A 17,949-nucleotide genomic window follows, 5' to 3' on the forward strand; every position below is an offset into this window, starting at 1 on the left:
AAACAGGTAGTAATTATAGCTATGTTATATGGCTTTCTATTTTGTTTAAATATCTCCAAATAAAATATGAAATAAAGAAAATACATTATCTTTTGTTCTCTTAACAAGAAATTCAAAGCTATTTTGCTTCCTAACATTTACACAGCAACTAAAGATGTTGAATTCAGACAAGAGATACAATCTAGTACTACACAGGATACAACAGTACTTGGGTCTAAAACAGTACACAATCCCTGTCGATGAGAGTACACCAAAAAGAAAACGTGATCCGTTGGTAAGATGGTATTCACAAGTAAGCACTTGTGTTCTATTTTTCTTCCACACTAGAATTTGCCCGGTTGGATTCCAGAGCTATTTACAGACATCTGAGGAAGATCCTAGTTTTCAAGTCTGTCAGGAAAATATTCCATATTGTTCTAAGCCAGATTATACCCATGGGAAAACAGAGACTGGTTTTCTTTTTCTTTACTTTCTGACTGTACATTTTCAAGCACCCAGATTTCTCAGATACACCAATTAAATGGCGTCGAGTTAGGGAGGGAAGAGGGAACCTGTGCTGCTCACATTCCAAAATGATTTGATCGGTCCATAAAAGCACTCTTGAATCTAGTGATTTGTTTTTCACTGAAGCTGGGGTTTCAGGTGGTAGGCTGCATTTTGTGGGTAGGTGGGATACTTACTGTAACACAAAATGCTCAAGTTGCTGAAATCCTTTTGGCTTGGCTTCTCGACTTTCCTACTGGCCTGGCTGGTCTTGGGACTTGCAGATGTCAGTATGGGGCAAACAGGATGGAGGCCGGAGTGGCACAGATGGGCCCGTGCCCTAGCCTCAGGAGAGCTGGAGGGATGGCTGGAGCCTGGAAGAGCTAGGCAGATGGCCGGGGTGGCAGTGACAGTGCAGAGGACACAGCCGCTGCTGCTGCCAGGGGTGAGGACAGGAAGGCTGGGGCCAAAGGTTTCATCATATCTTTCTGGAATGCAAGTTTTGCTGTTAAAATGCTTGGGCTCCCCTGGAGTTTGTTGTAAGGGCTGTATTTCGGCTTCAGTGGCTTCCCTGCAACTGGTCTTTATGCCTCCGGCTAGAAATGTGCTGTTTGAGTTGAATTTCTGAGTTAACATGAACATCACAGATTTCACAATGAAATGTCTTGTTCTGTAGTCCTGACCCCTTATTGCCATTCTGCATCTTTAATCTTGATCTAGGTCTAGGATAGGACTTAATTGGACCAGCTCCATTACGAGCCTCAACCATGGTCTTGTGTTTAGATCCTGAGTTGTGTGCCTCTAGCTGTGACAGGGAGTTCACAGCCACTTTGCATAGTGAACAATAAAGCAATTTTTTGGCTTTCTCTTCTTCGGATTCAGCAACAGACCCTGGTGCTCCATTTGTGCTTTTGGAGGGCGAAGTGGCTGTCCCAGGTGGCAGGGCAGTTGTGCCAGATTTTAGGAGAAATGAGCCACTTTCAGAGCATGATGGCTGACTGGAACTAGTGGCTTTCAGCTTTCCTTTATCTTCTGATTTGTCAGAGCTGTTGCCTGTGATTGGAGTGATGGAGCAGCTGGGATTAGCCTTTGTGCTGTCCTTGGAAGAAACCATTTTGGGTTTATTGCCTCTAGTGCTTTGACCTTCTTGGCATGTTTACTTCCTTTGTAGTGGGCCTCGGCCTGGCTATCTGAGTTAAAGCTGACAGACATTACAAGAAATAACTTGTTTCTTCTTTGGGGGAATGGATACTCCAAATGTGTAGTTAATGAAGACTATAAAAAGAAGATGGCAGGGACCACACTGACCTTCTGTGCAGAGATCTGAGAAGAAAATAGACTATGTCGAGCACCCTGCCTGCAATTCTGTTGAGCAGGGTGGAGGGACTGAATGTGAAGCTCATTAGAATTCAGTCTCTCTCTCCTAGGAGCTTGGTTAGTCTGATAAGATACTAAAACATGATTTAACATGTCAATCAACCTGCTACCAGAGCAAATAAAATAAGAGGAATGGAGAGCAGTGCCTGAGTATTACGGGGATTTTTCCTAATAAGTAGGTTTTCTTGTGGGTGATAGATGAAGCAAGATAGACAACTGTATGATACCTACACATGTGTAATCTAACATGAATTCCACAAAAAAGAAGCAGCTATCACAAGCTCCATTATTAAAAGAGATGACAACGCCTAGGCATAGAGCATTTATGTGTAAGTGTGTGCTATAACATTAGCGATATGGTGGCATATGAGATAAAAACAGATGCAAGGAATAAACAACAATACCTAGATTACTTCTTTCTAAGAGAAGGTCAGCATCCACTTGAAAGACTTCCACCCACTAAAAAAATCAGAAAATATTTCCAATCAAATGGATAAACAAAGCAAAACAGATATACTTTCATCCTAACCCCACCATGATTGTCATGCCTTACACTCAGAAAGAAAACTCCAACTCCTAGCTTCCTTCTGATGGGTAAGATACAGTGCCTATATCAGTTTGTTCTGCATTACAATTGCAGCATACCTGAGTCTGGGTGAATTTTATTTTAAAAAAGAGGTCAAACAAAAATAGTCTATTAGAGGTACCTAGAATATCTGGTCAGGCTGATTGGGAAGATCAGTGTACTAAGAATTGGAGAAAAGATCTCTTTATCTGATGCTCAGAAGCTAGCACAGATAGTCAAAATGAAAAAAAAAAAACAGGAAATATATTCCAAATAAAGGAACAAGATAAATTTCCAGAAATCAAGTAATCATCTACTCAGCTTTTCATTATTATGACAAACTGCTTGAGGCAGGTACTTATAAAGAAAAAAGATGTTTAATTTGCTTATAGTTTGGGATACTGAAAATTCAGACAGCATTGTACAGGCTCTGGTAAGGGTCTTTCCCAGTTCCAGCTGCATCACCTTATGGTAGAACTCTATTATAAGAGTGCAGGTCCAGTGATTTCATGGTGATGTAAAAAACAGAAAGAAATCCAAACGTCAGAATCCAAATTTTGCAACAACTTTCTCTCAAAAGAACTTACTCCAGGCATTGAAGGAAATGCCTGACGTCACTAAGGATCTTCACTGGGTCTCACATCTCAATGATTCCATGAACTCCTACATCACCACACTGGGGGCTAAAACCTGCACACTTCGTCCCTCGGGAGTCACCGCAGATCCATACCATAGCCCCAACCATAGTGAAGTGTAGATATGTAATTTAGCTAAAGAACATTCAGAACATTGCCCATCCAGAGAAGGAGAGAAATGCCATCTGAGAACTTCAGAAAAGGGATAGAAAATATTAAAATGTACCAGACATAAATCATCACACTGAAGATTATAATATCTGAGCTCAAAAATTTAACAGAAGGGCACAACAACAGACAAACTCAAGCAGAAGAAAGAATTAGTGAACTTGAAGATAAATCTCTGGAAATCATCCAATCTGAGAAACAAAAAGAAAAAAAGATAATAAAGACAGCCAACGGAGCTTATGGGATGCCATCAGCAGTATACTGTATGCATTATCCATGGACTTATAAAAAGAGAGAAAGAAATTGGAAGCATATTCAAATAAATAATGGAAGAAAAAATAAAAGTACAGATCTAATTAAAGGCAAAGAGAGAATTTTGAAAGCTGCAAGGGAAAAGTGACTTATTACATATAAGAAAACATGCACAATAATATTAACAAAATCGTCAACAGGATCCAGAGACCAGAAGGAAATAGGATAGCATTTTTAAAAATTTAAAGGAGGGGATGTGGCTCTGTGGTAGGGCATTAGAGTACCATGCACAAGGTCCTGAGTTTGATATTTGAGAGGAGGGGGTGTGGGGAAGGAGGAGAAAGAAAGAAGGAGGAGAAGGAGGAGAAGAAGGAGGAGAGGAGGGGGAGGAGGAGGAGGAGGAGGAAGGGGGAGAGAAAGAAAGGAAGGAAGGAATAAAGAACAAACTTGCTAACCAAGAACATGCATCCTGTTTTAAAATAAAATTAAGAGGACATCAAAACTTTCTCAGATAAACAAAAAGTAAAGGATTTTTTTTTTTACCATCAAATCTACCTTATAAGAAATACTAAAAGAAATCCTTCATGCTGAAGGGAATGACCAATAAGCAGCAATATGAAAATATATGACAATATAAAACTCACTGGTAATAGTAACTATATAGTCAAACCCACAACACTCTACTGAAATGTTGGTATGGAAATTACATCTCAAATATAAAAATTTAAAAACATTTTTTAAAAGTTCCAAATTATTTTCAAGAGATATAAGCTACAAAAGCAAATTGGAGAAGTAAAAGTGCAAAGTTTGTGCAAGTGATCAAAACAAAGATGTTATCAGTGTAACATGTCCTATTATTAATATCATTAGTGTAAAGTGTTTTATATAAACTTCATGGTACCTACAGAGTATGAATCTTTAGTAGAAACACAAAAAATTAAAAAGATTGAAAGCACACTATGATAGAAATCATCAAATCACAAAAGAATACAGAAAGAGAAGAATAAAAGAACAAAGAATCAACAAACTTCCCCAATTCACGAGTTCAGAATAAAATTAGTTAGATCTATAAATAAATTTATTATAATTTTTTTAAAAAAGAATCAACAAACTAACCAGAAAACACAATAGTAAGCATTATCTATCAATAGTATTTTAGAATATAAATGAATTAAAATCTCTAATAAAGAGAAACTGAGTGATTGAACATATTTGAAAACAAATGAGCAACTCTGGAGTCTTCATAATACCTGATTTCAAATTAAGCTATGGAGCTATAGTAACAATAACTACATGGTACTGGCATAAAAATGGAATCATAAACCAATTGTACAGAATAATAGAGACAAACCCACATATCTATCGTCATGTGATCCTTGATAAATGTGCCAGAAACATAAATTGGAGACAAGATAGCCTTTTAAACAAATACTGTGGGGAAAACTGGTTACCCATATGTAGAAGAATGAAACTAGACCCTAATCTCTCACCCTGCACAGAAATCAACTCAAAATGGATCAAAGACTTAGGAATTAAGACCAGAAACTATCCAACTCCTAGAAGAAAATGTGTGTTCAACACTGCAGAATATAGGTCCAGGTGATGTTGTTCTCAACTGAACATCTAAAGTTTAAGAAATAATTTCAAGTGTTAATAAATTAGGGGCTAGGGTGGTAGTTCAGTAGTAGAGTGTTCACCTAGCATGCATGAAGCACTGGGTTCGATCCTCAGCACCACATTAAAATAAAAATATTGTGTCAATCTAAAAATAAAGAATAAATACTAAAAAAAGAGTTAATAAATGAGATGGTATCAAATTAAAAAGCTACTGCATACAAAGAAAACAATTGAGAATGTGAAGAGAGAACCCACAGAATGTGATGAAATCTGTGTTAGCTACAGAGGATTAATACCAAGAATATATAAAGAACTCAAAAATTTAATGGCAAAAACCTCCAATAACCCAATTAATAAATAGACAAAGGAATTAAACAGACACTCTCAAAAAAAGAAGTACAAATGGCCAATGTATATATGAACAAATGTTCAACATTATTAGCAATTAAGGAAATGCAAATCAAAATTACACTGAGATTTCATCTCACACCAGTCAAAATGGCAGTCATCAAGAATACAAACAATAAATGCTGGAAAGAATGTGGAGAAAAAGGAACTTTTACATTGTTGGTGGGATTGTAAAATACTAAAAACCACTATGGAAATCAATATGGATCTTCCTCAAAAGACTAGGCATGGAACTATCATAGGAATCAGCCATACCATTCCTTTAATTCTAAAGAATTAAACTCATCATAACACAGTTATACAGGCAGTTCCCTGTTTATAGAAGCACAATTCACAATAGCAAAACTATGGAACTAGCCTAGTTGTCCATCTACAAGTAGATGGATAAAGAGAATGTAGTATACATACACAGTGGAGTTTTATTTTGCCCTAAAGAAAATTATGTCATTTGTAGGAAAAATGGATGAAACTTGAGATCATTATTTTAAGTAAAATAAGCCAAACTCCAAAGATCAAGGGTCATATGTTTTCTCTCTCATGTGTAAGCTAGAGAGGAAAAAGGTAAAGAAATATGGTGATGGTGGTGGGGATCTCATGAAAAGCAAAGGCAGACCACAGAGTAGACAGAGTAGAGAGAGGAGACCAGGAGGAGGGAGGAGGAGAGGGAAAGAGGAAATACTGCAGAATGATATTGGCCAAATTATATTGTTATATTGTATGCATGTACGAATATATAACAACAAATCCCACCGTTATGCAACCATAATGAACCAGTAAAAAAGATGGAAAAAAATAAAAACAAACAAAAAAAAATCAACCATAGGCTACAAGAGACCAATTCCTTCATTAGTTCCATTTTGCTTATGATTGAACAGATGGAAAAAGGCATTCCACACAAATAGGAACCAAAGACAGCAGTGTTATCTATACTTAAGTCAAACAAAAATATACTTTAACTAAAAATCTGTATCATCATAATGACAAAGGGTAAAAAAGTTATAAATATATATGCACCCAACATCAGAGAACCTAAATATATAAAGAAAATGGCAGATCAACAGATGGAAGAAAGGTGAAGCCTATTTTACCACTCCATGTCGGTGTAGGCAGATCTGGGCTGGGCCTGGGCTGGGCCTGGGCTTCCACAGTGGTCTGCTGGACTCTCAGAATTCTCTATTAAGTGAAAGCCAACTAAATGGAATAAATTAGAACATTTCCTCTACCACCCTTGGAACTCATCTGTTCATGACCAACTAATATGAAAATTGTCTCTGGTACACATTATATCTGCATATCCTTGCAGGAATTAAATAAAGGGCATAATACTGAGATTCCAGTTTATAACAAAGACTGATATTTTGTTTTGCTTTATTTTGTTTTTAAAATTTTTTAATTGACAGAATTTTCATTCATTCAGAGGTTAGAATAATGATAACTTGACACATGAATACAATGCGTATTGGTCAAATCAGGGTAATTAGCATTTGTCTTCTCAAACATTTACTATTTTTCTGTGTTGGAATCTTCAAAGTCTTCACTTCTAATTATTTTAAAATAGATAATAAGTTGTTGTGGACTTTGGTTACTCTACTGTTTTGTTTTGTTCTGTTTGTGCTATTGTGTAGCAGTTTTGATTTAGCTTCTGTGTGAGTTTTTCCTGTTGCCTCTATTCTTTTGTTCAACTATTTTCTAATTGATTTATGAAGTATGGTTCTATTCATATATTATATATTTGTGTGTGCATTTAATTTTTTCCATGTTTATAATTTATCATGCAGATAATTTTCTCTTTTCTGAAATTTTCAGGCTTTATAATTATCTTCTTGAATGGATATTGATATTTATTTCAAGACTAAGAAGATATTCATTCATCTCTTGGGGCATTATGAAGCATTTATGGTTCAAGTCTCCAGTTCATCCATAATAGTATATAGTGTCAGGTGGGGAACTGTCTTTTTCCCAGTTTTTCAAACAATGATCAAACAACATGCTATTTCCCAGAAACTGGGATTCTACTTTCACTCTTTCTAAAGCTATGAATAAATATATTCTCTTCCATTAAGAATATATATTTTCTATGACAATGCCAAACTTTGGAGAGAATAATATCTCCTCTCCCTTATTTTTTATTTTTCAATTTCATTTTAATTTAATGTAATCATTCTTTCATGGGCTGGGATTATAGCTGTGTTAGAACACTTGCCTAGCATGTATAAGGCCCTGAGTCCAACCGCAACACCATACACACAAAATATTTCTCATATGAAAGTTTTAATATTTTCAGGGTCAAAAGAGAAATAGCAATTTGATTGAAAGTATTATATCTCTAATTTTAAAAATAGTTTTATATTTTTACATACTTATATTAAATCTTTACTTCCAGAAATATGTAATTTTATTATACATATAAATTTTTCTTTGTCTAACAATCTTTTCATATTGATATAAACATTTTGTTAATTTTATTTTTAATTTTTTTTTGCAATCAGGAAAGGAAACTTCTGTATATTTTCTGTATATTTTCCAAGTTTTTCTTCAGTGGTAGCATTAAGGAAAGTTAATTGATCATGTGTCTACTATGTATATGCTGTATACACACATGCATGTGGATATACAAATTCCTTCATTAGTTCCAATAGTTTCCCTTTATTCTCTCCTGCCCAGGAGTCCAGCTAGGTCCATTCCACAGATAACCTTTCTCTCTACACAGAAATGATGACCAGCCAGACCACCCAGAGTTCAGCCCAGTGAGAGGAATTATCCTCTTCACTATCTTCAGTGCCAATCCAAGAACCTGGAAACAGTCTGTAATTAGATCTCAGGAACCTATGGAACACAAAGGCTGTAAATCCATTATGACTCCAAGGTTTCCCTTATCAATCTATCGACTATACCTAGGAGAGATGTTGGTGCAGATGAAGGAAGTGTTGAAGGGACAAGTGTGGGGAAGTCATTCATGAAGCACAGACCTTCTGGATCTGCAGAGACTCTCATCTCAAATGCCCTTTCCAATATCTGATGGGTTGCTGCTTATGCAAACTTTTTTTTTAAAGATCATAGCAACAAACTCTGACTGAATAATCACTGGACATTTCATGGTCTGGTGTTCCATCTCTACTGTGACTAAATACTGTGCCAGGGATTGGCTTTCATATTGGTCCACAGCATTACATTATAAATGGTGTGGTCTCTTAGAGTAGTTTTAGTTTGCATTTCTCTGATTGCTAGAGATGGTGAGCATTTTTTCATGTATTTGTTGATTGATTGTATATCCTCTTCTGAGAAGTTTCTGTTCAAGTCCTTCGCCCATTTGTTGATTGGGTTATTTGCTTTTATGTTGTTTAACTTTTTGAGTTCTTTGTGTACTCTAGAGATTAGAGCTCTATCTGATGTTTGAAGGATAAAAATTTGTTCCCAGGATGTAGGCTCCCTATTCACCTCGCATAATATTTCTCTTGCTGAGAAAAACTTTTTAGTTTGAATTCGTCGCATTTGTTGATTCTTGGTTTTAACTCTTGTGCTATAGGTGTCTTATTAAGAAATTTGGGGCCTGTCCCCATGTGATGAAGATTAGGACCAAGTTTATCTTCTATTAGACGCAGAGTCTCTGGTCTGATTCCTAGCTCCTTGATCCATTTTGAGTTGACTTTTGTGCATGGTGAGAGAAAGGGATTCAATTTCATTTTGTTGCATATGGATTTCCAGTTCTCCCAGCACCATTTGTTGAAGATGCTAGCCAATCCCTGAAGAAGCTAGCCAATCCCTAAAAAAACAAATGCCAAATGTCTTCTCTGATATAAGGGGGTGACTCAAAATGGGATAGGGAGGAAGAGCATGAGAAGAAGACTACCACTAAATAGGGAAGAGAGGTGGGAGGGAAAAAGCGGGAGAAGGGGAGTTGCACGGAAGATGGAAGGAGAACCTCATTGTTATACAGAATACATATATGATGTTGTAATGAGAAAAAGAAAAAAAAGTGTGTCACATTAGATTGGATAGCAAGAAAGGATGGGAGAGGAGGGGAGGAATGGGGGAAATAGGAAGGGCAGCAGAATAAAATAGACAATATGATTGATGTATGCACATTCCATGTATGTATTATATGTCAAAATACATTCTGCTGTCATGTATGACTAAAAAAATAAAAATAAATAAATAAATAAATAAATAAAATAAATGGTGTGGTCTGGTCTTGCTCTTTATAGCACCTTGGAGTCCATATTGTGATCTCCTATTGAGACTTGACAGAAGCTCAACACAGCATCTTCCTTTTCCACTGAATGAAAGCATTTTTCTCTTCTTCTAGAACAGTGATTCTCAATTGGGAGTGATTTTGCTACCCCATGCTTCCTGTGTCAAGGGACATATTTGGAAACATTTTTGATTGCCACACTAGGCTAATGCTATAGGCATCCAGTAGGTAGGAGTTCTGCATACTGATAAAGTTCTTCAATGCACAGGACAAAAAACAACAAGGATTAATTCAGCTCAAAATTTCATTATGATAAAGTTGAAAACTCTGCTGTATGACCCTGTTCCTATAAAACAGAAAGGGGAGGTATTTCCCTGTTGAACCATCATGAGGCCAACTTACAGGTCCAAAGTTTCAAGGGAAAATAGAAGTCTTAGAGACTCAGTCCTTCCACACTTGGGCTCTGACTTTAGCAAAGATGTTCGTCGAGGCTGCATTGTCCATCTCCTTTGCAGTTCTTCCACTCTTACCATTGAAACTTGAACTTCAGTGTTTCCTCCAATAGAGGGAGACTACAGTCTTTTTAACATTTCCAGGGAAGACTTCTAACTCCACAGTATTCACTGAATTGATGACTGACAAATGTAAGACTTTTATTCTATTCCTTTAGCACATCGACAGAGTTTAACAACAGCTAATTCACCCCACAATTACTACTGGCATTTGTAGATCATGATTTCATCTATACAGAAAAGACATTGATATTTTGCATTTATCCCCATGTACAACCAGTAACTACAAATGAAGATGTAAAAAGGCATTACATTCACAGTAGTACTGAAACGAACCAATAAAATACTTAGAAATAAATGTAAGAAAAAGATAACCTATTAATTATTAATAAAATAGATCAAAAGAAGAAGACATGAAACATAGTATGATACAGTATATTCTTAAGAATGAAATAATATAAAAAGTTAAATCTTTCAAAATTCACACATAAATTTAATGTAAAGCCAATCTCATAATTGAATATATTAAAATTATTTCAATTTTATATGGAAGGTTAAAAGACTGACAGTATCAAATAAAAGAATTTGAAAGGAAACAGTAAGCCATTGTCTTATCAAATATTAAATTACAAAGGAAGAGTATTTGTAATATTAGAGTAGAAATAAAGAGATAAATAGGGAAATTTTTCCCAAGATAGATAAATTTGATATAATTTAAAATTGATATAATCATTGAAATTAGAATTATTTAATCATTTGTGCTAGCAAAATTGACCATCTAGCTGGAAGAAAATTAAATGGGAATACTAATTCCCTCTATATGCAAAAATAAATTCCATCTGATTAAAGAGTTAAATGTACAAAAAAAAATGAACAATATAGGTATTTGGAAATGCATCAGGGCATTGAATATACAACTTAAATTCTGGATTTCTTTTAATCAAGGAGGAAAGAAAAATTTATAAAGGAAAAGATAAGGTCTGGGGATGTGGCTCAAGCGGTAGCGCTTGCCTGGCATGCGTGCGGCCGGGGTTCGATCCTCAGCACCACATACAAACAAAGATGTTGTGTCCGCCGAAAACTAACAAATAAATATTAAAATTCTCAAAAAAAAAAAGAGCTGGGAATATAGCTCAAAGACAGAGTACTCTTGTATTTAATCCCCAGTATTGAAAAATAAAAGTTTAAAAAAAAAGAAAAGATAAATCTATTTAAATATATTTTAAATACTTTTAATGATTTCAGGAGGCAAAATTAACACAAAAATCAAAAGACAAATGGTACTTAGGGAACAATATTTGCAGGTAGACAAATCATGTTGAACTATCATGGTCTATAGCATGCAAATAACTTATCAATTAAGAGAAAAAAATGTACATATCACAATAGAAAAATAGGCAAGAAATAGAATAGGCAATTCACAAAATTAAAGTCCAAGCACAAAAAAACTTTTAAAAAGATTTGTAGCTATCAGGGAAGTACAATTTAAGAACAGCCATAATGAACAATATGAAAAAAAAAATGGCTAAAGTTTTAAAACTGAAAAGAATAATAACATCTTCTGTGAACCTGGAGTGGGCAAAGTCAGGAAGATGACTGTTAGTATGCTTGGAAAAATCTAATTTTTAGGGACCTTTAGAAGAACACATAATATCTGCTTTGAAAAAGAATGTAAATACTCTGAGCCCATAAACCTCCTACCTTCTATTGGAAAGTGTACCTAGAACAAACATATAGAGACATGGGACATGTGTTGTGATGTGGTTTGTAGGATAGTGAATATAATTTGTAAACACTGTGAAAGCCTCTGAAAAAAGAAAGAGTTAATTAATAAGACATCTGTAGGGATTTGTATGATTGTTTGTGTTTTTTTTATTGCCCATACAAAGTATTCTGAGTCAGAAAACTGGCTTTTATTTGCTTGCTCCCTCTCTTTTCTTTTTCTTTCTGTTGGGGCTCAACCCTGGGCCTTGTACATGCAAGGCAAAGCACTCTACTGCTGAGCTATACCCTCAGTCTCTATATTTCTCTAATTACCTCACCACAAATAAATTTGCCTCCTTTTCCCTAAGTGCTAGATTCCCTCACCCCAGATCTCAGACCAACCCCTGGAGTGGCTCAATGAAAACCAGGTGGAAATTTTTTCTACAAGAGCATCAAGGCCCTACATAGGCCAGAAATGAGGGAAGAGTTTTCCCTGCTTATAAAGGGGAAGGAGGCAGCACGCTCGAAAGGGTCTCTTCTTTAATCCAACTTTTTGGCAATAAAATCTCTAAAGGTGAAGAGCGCACCTTTGATTTAGAGATGTTTCCAAGTTCCAAGGCTCGTTCATCCTTAAAATGCAAACACCTGGGAAGACTGCAAACACCTAAAGAGATTGCAACTCCACTCTCCCAGGTACCCTAGGTCTTAACGTAATCTAGGTCATAACCTTTTAGTCCTCTGGGGGAAAGCTAAAGAGAAATTTTATTAACATTTAAATCAGAGCAATTAACTAGACAAATGGCTACCGAACTAATTCTTATGGATGTAAAGTCTCAGGAGGCCAGGGCTTTTTATAGAATTGATAAAAATAAATCCAAAAGTTATTTCCCCACATATCCACCTCGTTGAACGTTACTCAGTCATAAAAACAAATGAGCCTGAGCTATTTATCAGATGGATTTGCAGGATTCACAGAGGTGCAAAATGCATGGTAGTGCAAAGTGTGACCTTAGTTTCACAACATAAACAATAAACGTACTAATGCACATTATATAAAAGTGTTTAAGCATGACAAAAGATATGCACATCAGATTTTTAGCTAATTAAAGAGGTGTGGAATATACAATAGTGAGAGGGGAAGAAAACAAACATTCACATATAAAATTTCATTTGGAAAGAATGCCAGTATAAAAATTCTCTGTGAGGTAATACCATTTTCATCAACAATGATATATCCATGTGTAAGCATAAATATGTATAGATATGTCATATTTGAGTTTATGAATGCAGTTGTAGAATATCTATATTCAAAAACTTACCATTTCTTCCTTATATCTTTATATATTCCTAATTTTTTAACATGCAATTAGTATTTACTTTAGTGTTAAGTATGCTATTTATACTGTGGATACGTGCTTTTTGTTTTTCTTTTCTTTTCTTTTTTTTTTTTTTTTTTTTTGCAGTTCCTTGGCCAAACCCAGGGTCTATGTTTGTCAGGGAATCACCCTACCATTGAGCTACATTCCCAGTCCATACAGCTACTTTTAATTCTTGAAAATATACCTTTAACTTGAATAATTTGAGAGTATGTGCAGATGCTGCCATTTGCAGTTGACCTTCCATATCCACCCCCTCCCACAGTTACTCGAGCAATCTACCTTGAAATATTTGAATTTATTTCCTGCTATTTTTATCTATGTGGTATCCATATTACCATCATGAATTTCCAACTGGCAAGGCCAGTGTGGTTCCAGTTCAACTCTGGAGTTCCAGATCCAGGCTCTCCTTCCCATCCAGCCTCCTTGCCTTAAGAATCACACGTTCCCCCACACCTCCAGCATGAAGCATGAAGTTATTCTGACCCAGGTTCTCTTCCCAGTGCTTCTAGCCCACTCAGTTATTTTCCCATACACGGCCTGCTCCAATCTAGTGCTAGTACCAGGCACTGGAGATGCACAGATAAGACTCAGCTCTACATCTCAGGAACTTAAGTCCTCACAGGAAAATCTGTTAAGGAAATCAACAACTGGACATCAAATTTCATGGAGGTGGGACTTCCTCTCTCAAAGTTTACAAAGTTTGCTTTCTCCCCTGGGTAATTTAAAATATATACATAAATGTATTTTTATGTATAAATATATATGTATATATTTATAAATATATTCATATTTCCCACTACAGACCCATCTAACACTGTAGTCCTGTCTGAATTTCACTCAACTGCACTTTTTCCTCTTCTCTCAGTAAAGAAGGAGGAAGTCAGAATCGGCCTCATCAAGGCCACTCCTTAGGGACCACATGTCAGTTCATAGCATGAGCTATGTTCTACCTCTTCATGAGCAGGTAAACAATCCCTTAATCCTCTTGTGATCCCACAGGGTTGGACTTATTTCCAATGAAATCCCATAAGTCCCCAAGGTAGCTGACCTGTAAGTCGAGATTTCTCTGACAGCACTTTCTTTGTGGAGAGAAACCAGTAATCCCTGCAGGTGTCCCAGTGGTAATCTGATACACACCACAGGTGCCCCACTGAAAAGAGGCCAGCAGACAAGGCAGCTGAGCTTTGTGACTTACTCTTTCCCCATGGACCACATAAGCCTGTAATAGCATTAAGTAATGTTTGCAGAGTACACATTCCCATCACCATTGCCAGAACGCTACATCCAGAGCCACGTTCAAGAGACCCAAGGGAAACTACTTCACTGCACAAGAGTTTCTGAGCTGGTCTCCCCATGGTCATTTCTATCCCTTACAAAGGACTCTCCAACAGCAGGCCGTGTTCTCTGTCCGGTGGAAATCAGAACCCTGATTTTAGGCAAGGACCTAAAGCTTTCTAAGTGCTCCTTTTGATTTAGAATGAAGGCCAAACTCTCACCCAGTCCCAAAGCCTCCTTGGGCTGCTCCCTTCCTGCCATTCTGACCTCACCCCCGACCACCAACCCCTCAAGACCACAGAGGCTTGAGCCTCTTGTGGTTCCTAGAGCAGGTCAAGTCCCAGGTTTTAGAACTTGCTGCTCCCTCTGCCTGGACATCCCCTGCCAAGGCCTAAGTTTCACCTTCCATCTGCCTCGGAGAAAGTTTCCATGACTTACCGATGACCAACCACTGGTTCCCATCACTAGCTCTCCTTATTTTTCTTGTGACATAACACTTGCTGAACTCTTGTTAATTGTCACCTATCTCTCACATCAGATGGGAAACTTCTGTCCACAACATTGACGCTTAGGTAGTGCCTAGCACATATGCTCAGTCATTGTTGGATAATGGGTGGGGATGGGTAGATGAACAAAGGAAGACACCCATCTACCTTTGGCATTCAGCGAGAAGACTCAAGAGTCACCTATTTTTGAACGACATGAATAAATGCCTATACTCTATTTCACTCCACAATACACACATAGTCACTGGCTGTTTTCAAATGCTGAGGCCTATAGGTGAGTGGCAGTCTGGTCTCCTTTCATCATTCCCCTCCTGTTCCCCGTCCCTCCCATTGGCTAGTCCAGTTAGAAGTCCTGGGGCATTTGTATATGGACAGCAGAATCAATAGAGTGATGGAATGTTTTTTGGTGATTCATAATAACACATCTGATTGTTTAAGTTCTAGATGTAGGACTCAATAATTGATGAATATTAGTAATTTCACTTTCCAGTAAAACAATATATTATTTCTTCCATTTTGCCCTTTTCCCCCAGAGCAAACAGAAACTTGGAGCAAACTGAGGTCAGAACATAGTATTTACAATTTAAAATCTTATTACTTAGAGCAAGAATCTTTTGGAGACTCTTGACTCTAAATAGTTTAAAATACACACACACGCACACAATGCATGCATGTGTAATATATAAACTTGGTAGACTTTCACTATAATTTAACATAAAAAATTGAAGTACAGTTTACTTAGACAATTGTATGTTTGCTAATATAATTTTCTTTAAAATAAATGCTTCAAAATCTGGAGAATCCAGTAGATCAACTAGATCTAATTTTGTATATTTGAAGTAGGCATCAAGTTTCCCAAATCAGCTTTGCAGTTGAGATCTCTCTTTCTACTGTAGATTGAACCATAAAGTAGCTAAAAGTTTTGAGCTTCAACTGTTTGGATTCAAATCCTGCACTAGCCTCTGACTCCAGATGAGTTATTGATGCTCTCTGGACCTTAGATCTCTTACCTATAAAATAGGAAAATGATAGTACCTGTTGGACAGGACTTTGGTAAAGATTTTTAGATTATAATAAAATAAGTAAAGCAGTTAGGAATTGGGCTCAATATCTATAAGCTTTTAGTGAGTTTTAGGGAATAATCAATTGGCTTATTTCATTTGGGATCTGCAAGTTTCTTGCTTGGTAATTAACCTAAACAAAATGAACTTGTAGAGCCTTACAAATCAAATTTAAAATTTTTAAATGCAGTTTAAACTGCATGTATAACAACAACAACAACAAAAAAAAACAATAAAACAACACTAGGAAAGATGTAACCATACCTTAATAAAATAGCAATAACAGTTTTAGCAAATGTGTGAGATTACCATGCAGTGTGTCTCTAAGGATATTTTATAGTAAGAGATTTATATAAGACACCCAGGTAATTAAGTTAAATAAGAAAAATTAAATAAAATGCCTAGTTTGAAATTATCAATAAGTGGGAAAATGAAATAATAAAGAATAAGTGTTTTACTGCATCTTTAGCCATCGGCTCTCATTCTTCCAAGAATATCATGCACATCACAAACCAGGGATAGCAAACAGGTTTTATCTTCTACCCAATTCTTATCAATTGGAATGACTCTCTGATGGATGGATTCTGTGGACACATCAGTTTTCATTGGGAAAAAAGTCCCTAATCATTTACTGATGTACCCTACAAGTGCAGAAGGAAAAATGATGCAGCACATGCCACGTAATTAGTACTGCTAATAATCTCAAACTTGTAAATCAAAGTGGTTTGCCAGTACCAGGAAAAAGCAGCCGTGGGTCAGAGGAGTCTGGAACCGAGGTCAGGCTGTGCTCTCAGAAGTCTGGTGGAGTGCACAACCAGGGTTTCCATCTGTTCCTTGGTTCACCCCCTCCTTCCATTGTTCAGCACTGCGGTTGTGTAGCCTGATCCCGGGCACACCTTAAGCAGGTCCTATATCTAAGGAAGGAAGGGACAGGATTAATGCAAGAGCTGCTCAGCAGGCCCTCCTGTGCTGGTGGCTCGTTGGGGCTTGGGAACTCAGAACTACCCTGGAGGAAGAGCTTCAAGAGAACAGAGAGGAGAGTCGACAAGCAGAAAGCAAAGGTCTAGGTCTTGAGAATCCCCACCTGGAGTCTGGTGAGTACTGGCTGAGACTCCCCATAGTGAATGACCAGAATAGATTCCCTCAGGGAGGAAATACAAAAGAGAAAAATATTTTATTTCGTCTACAAAAGAGGAAAAAAATTTTTCTGCCTCTTGTACAACATTTCCCAAGGCCTCTTTCCATTGTTCTGTGGTAAAATTATTAGATTCATAACTAAGTCTTTCTTCAAGAGTTAAGTTAAGTGCTCTCTGAGCAAATCACTGCCAGGCCCTTGCCCTCCCTGCAGAAGAGAGACACGCTGGCCTACCCTCCTGGAGGAAGCTCCCCGTTAAATGTGTCTGCTTTAAGATTAGGCCAGGGTCTCCTAAGTGGAGTTCACACAACAAGGGTATCAGGGTTCTCTAGCCAACTTGCACCGCCTGTTCATACAAATCCTACTGAAAAGAACAGGAGCACAGACAGACAGCAGATTAAGGAGCCCAGGTAAGCAGCGTGCAGAGTCTGCTCACCCCAGGATGTCCTGGGGATCATTCTACAGGGACTGGTAACCAAGGGCTGATCCTCCTTCCTTTCCTCTAGCTAGAGAGAGGATTCCTTCCTCTTCACCTGCATCCTCAGAAGGAGCTTGGACCACACAACCACAGACACTTGGATCTGACAGTCTGGCTTCACAGGTCTCACAGAGCTCTCACCCAGTGGTCAGCAGGCAGTGCTAGAGCTAGGAATCCAGCAGCTGAACTCTAGACCCTAGTC

The 17,949-nt window shown here is 37.2% G+C and overlaps 1 pseudogene; it reads right to left on the reverse strand.

Moving 5' to 3' along the window:
- Window positions 1-770: 770 nt before the first annotated feature.
- LOC144251540 (zinc finger protein 385B pseudogene) lies at window positions 771-3,158 on the reverse strand (annotated as a pseudogene).
- Window positions 3,159-17,949: the final 14,791 nt, after the last annotated feature.

This window comes from Urocitellus parryii, unplaced genomic scaffold (assembly GCF_045843805.1).
Source record: "Urocitellus parryii isolate mUroPar1 unplaced genomic scaffold, mUroPar1.hap1 Scaffold_105, whole genome shotgun sequence".
Lineage (NCBI taxonomy): Eukaryota > Metazoa > Chordata > Mammalia > Rodentia > Sciuridae > Urocitellus > Urocitellus parryii.